We start from the raw sequence: 6,602 nt of genomic DNA, 5'->3' as shown, positions 1-6,602 counted from the left end.
ATAGTTTAACCTTTTTTTGTTAAAAAAATAATAGTTTTTTTAAAAAACTTAAATTATAGTTTTATACTACTAATGAATATTTCTAAGAAAATGAAGACTTCTTTTAACTATTTTAATTTTTTCATTTTTTTTATGTGTCATATTTTTGGTAAAATTTGTTATGTGTATTTTATAATAGTTATAAAAAATGAAAACTTCTTTTAGCTATTTAAATTTTGTCCTTTTTTTTTTGTGTCAATTTTTTGATTTTGTATTTTATAATAGATATTTAGTGATATAATGTATTTTTTTATTGAAAGTTTTTTTATTAAAAAAATTCACCCATGTTGCACGGGTCTCACACTCACACTAGTGTCCTCTATTTTGCTTTAAAATGTCTATACAATCACATTAAAAATGTAAACAATGAAAGTGTGATACCCTAAAATTAACTTTCTACTTAAATAATTACAAACTCATCCAATTCTATCACCTATTTTCGCCACCACATTGGAATGGTAAAAAGTAATGATTCTTGAAGAACAAACTATCATAGCTTGGTACAAGAAGATGTTTCATCTTTACGAGTTATCATTGTCATTTATGTATTTTAATGGACATATAATATATACTAATTAACTATAAGTTGTTGCATCCTTGTCTAATAAATATGCTACCAAAGCATCCTTGTCTAATGAATGTGATAGTAATGGGGTAAGGGGAGAGGATTTAAGTGCTTCTTTAGGTAGTTAGTAGACTTTTATTAATTTTCTCAGGTATGAAGTACACATATTTCCTATGGATACATGTGTACAGCTATAGCCATGTAATTATACGTATCTTTTTTATTTAATTAAATTGAACATTTTAAAATTTAAATTTAATATTTTAAATTTAAAAAATTCTTAATTTAATTTTAAAAATTTGAACCATCAATCTAATCACAATCAGAGTGTGTGAGTGCGTCCAACCATACTACACCCAATCCAAATCAGGTCTTATTTATGTCATGTTGGATTGGACCAAAATATGACAAGGCTCTAATTTTGTTAATGAAGCCCACTGTTATGTTGGGTTAAAGGGCAACACTATGAGACTATCTTTACAATTCTTAACAAATAGCATCATGCAAAGAGACATGGCTATAAAAATTGGGAATATATTTCTCATACCCTACAATTGGTCTTCTTGCCCCCATATTTTTTCAAAGTTCCAATAATATCCTCTTCACTTTTAATCATATTATGTAAACTCAAATTTTGTGTTTTACGAAATATAAATGTTTTTTTAACAAAATATATTTCATAAAACTTAAATTGAAGAGTTATAAAAATAAATTATATTAGTAAAATTCATCCGGAGTCTTCAATGAATAAATATAATTTTTGTAAAATTTAATATTTCATTTTACAGAACATAAATATGAATAAAAAATTAAAAAAAATAAAATATATAAATTTTAGAGATATTTTTGTGTATTCATAATCATATTATACGAGGCCATAGAATCAGATGTGGGGATGAGAAATGTTTATCTAAGAATTGTAAATACTCTACATCTATTATACTATCTCTCCAAAGCAACTTCTACAAATGTCACCACAAACTGCATGAAAATTTGAGTTGGGTATAAAATGGGTCCACCTTGTTTAATCTTCTCAGCTTAAACTCAAACATTAAACGATTAAACGGATTGGTAACAATTCCATAAATCTAAATGATTATTAGTATTAATATTATTAGTATTAATATGTAATGTGTAGTAATTATATATTAATAGTAAATAGTAATGTAGGATAAAAATGGAATGGTATTTTTAGTATAGGAGTACTATAGTCAAACCAATTCATATGTCTTGCTATATAAAAGTTGAGTCAGTCAAATTGCTCAAAGGAAACCAATTCCCTTCTCTTCTCCATTTTGAATAAGAAAAGGAAAAGAGGAAAACTTTTATTTTCCCTCATTCACTTCATCTTTTATTTTTGCATCAAACCCCCCAAACCCATAGAAAAAGAAGGAACTAAATTTACTAGAAGGCTAAAAGATTAGAAGTAAGGCTCAATACTTCTCTTTTTTCTCTCTCATTCAACTTCAAACTTGGGTGAGTTCCTCCCCCCACCATTAGGATAGTGATTAGAGTAAATTGTGGTTGAAAAATTAATGATTAGAAGGAATCAAACCTTGCATGCAAATTGGATATTTTTATGGGTATTTAATTGATAAAACTTCATGTTAGAAATCAATTTTTGAACTTGTATTAGATGTGAAATTGATAGTTATATTGACAATATATTGCATTAATCGTGATTGATTGGTTGCATTAATCGTGATTGATTGATTGAAACATGCATATACCTTGAGCATCAATTGATAGTGTGATGACTTGCATATAAGACGTTTGATAAAAATGTAGTTGTTGTCCCATAAATCTCGTATGCAGTATTTTTGGTATTTACTCGATAACGTTTTCTATAGAAATCGTTTGAAGTTTATTTTTGTACCATTGGAAACTAAACTAAATTTGCTTTAAAATAGACACTGGTTTCACTAAATTTAATTGAGAATTGATAGAGAAAAATGTGTCCCAAGTTAGACTATAGTTGTTGCCATGTTTTTAGAATTTTTATGTAATATTTTGACAAACTGTAATAATTGAGAACTTAACTTGAAAAATGAAAACTATATTCATCGACTAGAAATCGTAAGCTTTTCAATGAGGGGTGCTTACTCAAATCGGACGTCGTTTGATTATTTGATATTTTAATCAAATTGACAAAGTTGAAGTAAATTCTCCACACAAAAATTATCAACCCGCACTGTTACTAGGATGGTTAGGATGTCGATTATAGTCATTAGACAAATTAATTACAGTTGACTAGATTTTCTCAAACTGAATCACATAGCAAGAATGGATATGTATATATATAATCATTTTTATAACATTTAAATACTATTACACAAATCACATCACTCACTTCTCAATAATTATGTATTCTTATTAAAAAATAAGGATACATAATTTTATATATATATATAAAATCATATATATATATATAGTAGTATAAAAATAATTATGTATCCTTATTAATTTATTCTAGCCAACCTAAGTTCAAATATGTAACTCGGCCACAATTGAAGTGAATAAGTTAATAAAGTTATATAATTATTTTTATAATTCATAAATTATAGAATTAAGTTATTAAATAGGCTAAATTACATATGCGGTCTCTTAACTTAATTTCAAGTAACGTTTTAGTCCTTTATATATATTTTTTTCGAGTTGGTCATTTATTTTAATTTTAAGTGACAATTTGATATTTTATGTTTTAAAATGTCAATAATGTTGTCCTTTTTTTTTACAAAAATTCAAAAAAAATCATCATATTTTTCAAACAAAACCCATAAAATTCATTATCATCTTCAATAAAATACAAATTTAATCAAATTCATAACTTAAATCTTGAAATAAACTCGTAATTTTATTCTTTATTTGATGTTGTTGGAGATGAAATATGAGTGTATTTGAATATTTGAGTTGTGGATTTGATAAAATTTGCATTATATTGAAGATAATTATTAATTTTATGAGTTTTGGTTGAAAATTTTGATGATTTGTTTTGAATTTTTGTATAAAAAAGGATAACATTTTTGAAATTTTAAAACATAAAATATCAAATTGTCACTTAAAATTAAAATAAATGACCAACTCGGAAAAAAAAAAAAAAGATAAAGAACTAAAACGTTACCTGAAATTAAGTTAATTGACCACATATGTAATTTAGCCTATTAAATATTATGCCTTTAAGTCTCGAGAGTCAATCTTTGATAATTCTTCTGAAATTCAATTAGATATAGTCTCATCGTTTTATTGTTGTTGTTTTTAGTTAAAAATGTAATCAAGGATAAGGGGAAATGAAAATCAACTTAGAAAGATTGTGTAGAAGCTTGATTGATGTTGTATTAGACATGACATTATCAAATTTATGTTTTATTTTATTTGAACTTATGTATTAAATTCGATGTATAAATTTGTACACTTAATTATCGAGTACATTATATTCTAGAGTTATTAACTGAAAATATATAGTATATTATCATATATTATATTCTAGATTATTAGTATATAATTTTATATTGTCCACAAACGATAGCAAGTTGTAATATGTTGATCAAAATTTGTTTGTGATAGCCTGCGGTTAAACGGGTTGATATGTCGACCATAAAAGTTTAAAATAATTCACTTTTTTGTAAATAAAAAACCAAAAATTTAGAATTTAAAAAATCTTGTAATTAAAACAAGCTAAAAACTACTATTATTGATAATTTTATAGTAGTAAGAAAGAAGCCACAAATGAATTTAAAAGAACTCCAATAATTCAAACCAACATTAAGAGTAACAAAAAATATGAAATAATATAATTTATTTATCATCAAAAGCATTAGAGCATTTAAATGAGATAGTAATAGTCTCTTTTAATTTAACTAAAAATTTTGAGTTCAAATTCAATTTTGAAAATGCAACATTGTTAAATCTATTATAAGATAACTTTGGGTTAATTATTATCTATGTGAAAAGAAAAAACAAACATTAATTAATCCTTAATTCATTAACTAATTGAAAAGTAAAGTTGGTATTTTTCTATTATACTTTTTAAAAATTATAGTTGCAATGGTCACCACCCAACCCGCAAATATGCGGATTTAAACTAAATAATTAACGGTATAAATAACAATCCATCTCAAGCAACCAATACATAAATAGACTAAAAGTATTAATCTTAATATGTGCAAATTACAAATTAAACTAGGAGATCCGCAAATTTCAGTCCATATACCGAATTCTAGTAAAAACTCTATGTTAAATTAACAAAAATAATTAACAATAGTAGTAGAGAATAAATTATTTATGTTGCTTAGCAAGAACAAAATAATTATGCTGCCATCATACTCTAAATATATTTTGCAATCATTGTAATAGTTTGATGGATCGAAATCAAATTAGGTATGAAGTGATTAGCTAGCTTTTCAATTTGTAGAAATATTATTACATCGAAATATCTATTTTTTTTTGAATTGCTCAACATAATTACTTATTTTGGATTTTCGTTTGATTTACATAAGTGACATGAAAGACATTCATGATTAATCTAATAAATGGTGAATTCATGTCATTAATAATGTCAAATCTCATATTTATAAAATATTTATTCAGATGAATTCTATATTAAAATGAGAATAGTCATTTATAATGTAATTAATTATTATTTAAATTTTAATCGAGAGATATGTCTATATTTAATATAAGGTATTATATCTAAAGTTAAAAATGAATTCTAAAAACAAAAATTATAAATCCTACCATCGTTAAACAATTTTTGGGTTATTTTGATTTTGCAAGAAAATGTTCAAATTTAATGGAAAGACTGTTGCATCTCAAACTACAACAAACTTTGTTTTTAAAACCAACAAACTTCATTATCTCAAAGGTTTTTCACATGTCTTTCTCTATAACAATGTTTGTAATCTTGACATGCTTTTCTGTTACAAGTCAACTTCCAAGTGCTCCCAAAATTTTGACTATTGAAATAGCTTTCAAGAAAGTTTGGTGTAATCATTGGGTTGAATGTAACTCCACTCTTGTGGTTTATGTGTTTAAGAACTATTTTTTTTGTCCTTTGGAGCTTGGATAATAGTTGGGATAATTACATGGTGCTATCTACTCATATGTGATTCTTCTATTTTCACATTTATCGAGAAAGAAATGTTTATGTTATGTCAACAAACTTGTTTCCTTTGGTAAATGGTACCTTCACTCATGATATTTCTTTGGAGAGACATGATCCCTTCTCGTTTCTTTCGAGAGGAGTTTTTGATAAATTAAAAATTATTTTTCTTACTTCAAATTTAAATGAACTTTCATGAGTTTTGGTTTTGTCCCTTGTATATTGTTTTTTATTCTTAATTTAATATATCAACAATATATATTGGTGCCGTAAAAGATTATTAATTTATAAAAAATGTTAATAACTATTCAAATTAGTATTAGATAAAAAAAATAAAATTTTGAATGTTGTGTATTTTCCAATTTAAAATAGTATTTAAGTTTTTTTTTTCTTTTCTCTCATGTTAAAAGAGATAGAGACACAAATATTTTTTTGTAAAATATAATTTTTATATTATTTAAAAATTATCTCTCTCATACGATAAACAAGAAAAAAATGAGAGAATTTAAATTCCTTAAAATATAGTTATTTTTATTTTCTCTTTTAGTTTTTTAATAAATACTTTTAGGATACTTATTAGTATAATTTTTTAATTTATTTATGTATAATATCAACTTATTTAGGTTAATATCATATAAAAAATATGGTACATTGTATCTAAGGAAATTTTACAGTGACATATGAATCTTTAATTTTATTATGTTACTAAAAAAAGTATAATTGTTATTAATAAATTGTCTAATCTACAAAAAGTATAATTGTTATTAATAAATTGTCTAATCTACGCCATAAAATTGATTTTTATTAGTAATTTTTTTATAGTAATACATGACCATTAAATATAATTAAATATCTTTCATTGATAACAACTTTTGCACAATTTTTTATTATAAAAATATT

This window comes from Cicer arietinum, chromosome 2 (assembly GCF_000331145.2).
Source record: "Cicer arietinum cultivar CDC Frontier isolate Library 1 chromosome 2, Cicar.CDCFrontier_v2.0, whole genome shotgun sequence".
NCBI classification, from domain to species: domain Eukaryota; kingdom Viridiplantae; phylum Streptophyta; class Magnoliopsida; order Fabales; family Fabaceae; genus Cicer; species Cicer arietinum.
This window is presented reverse-complemented; position numbering follows the sequence as displayed.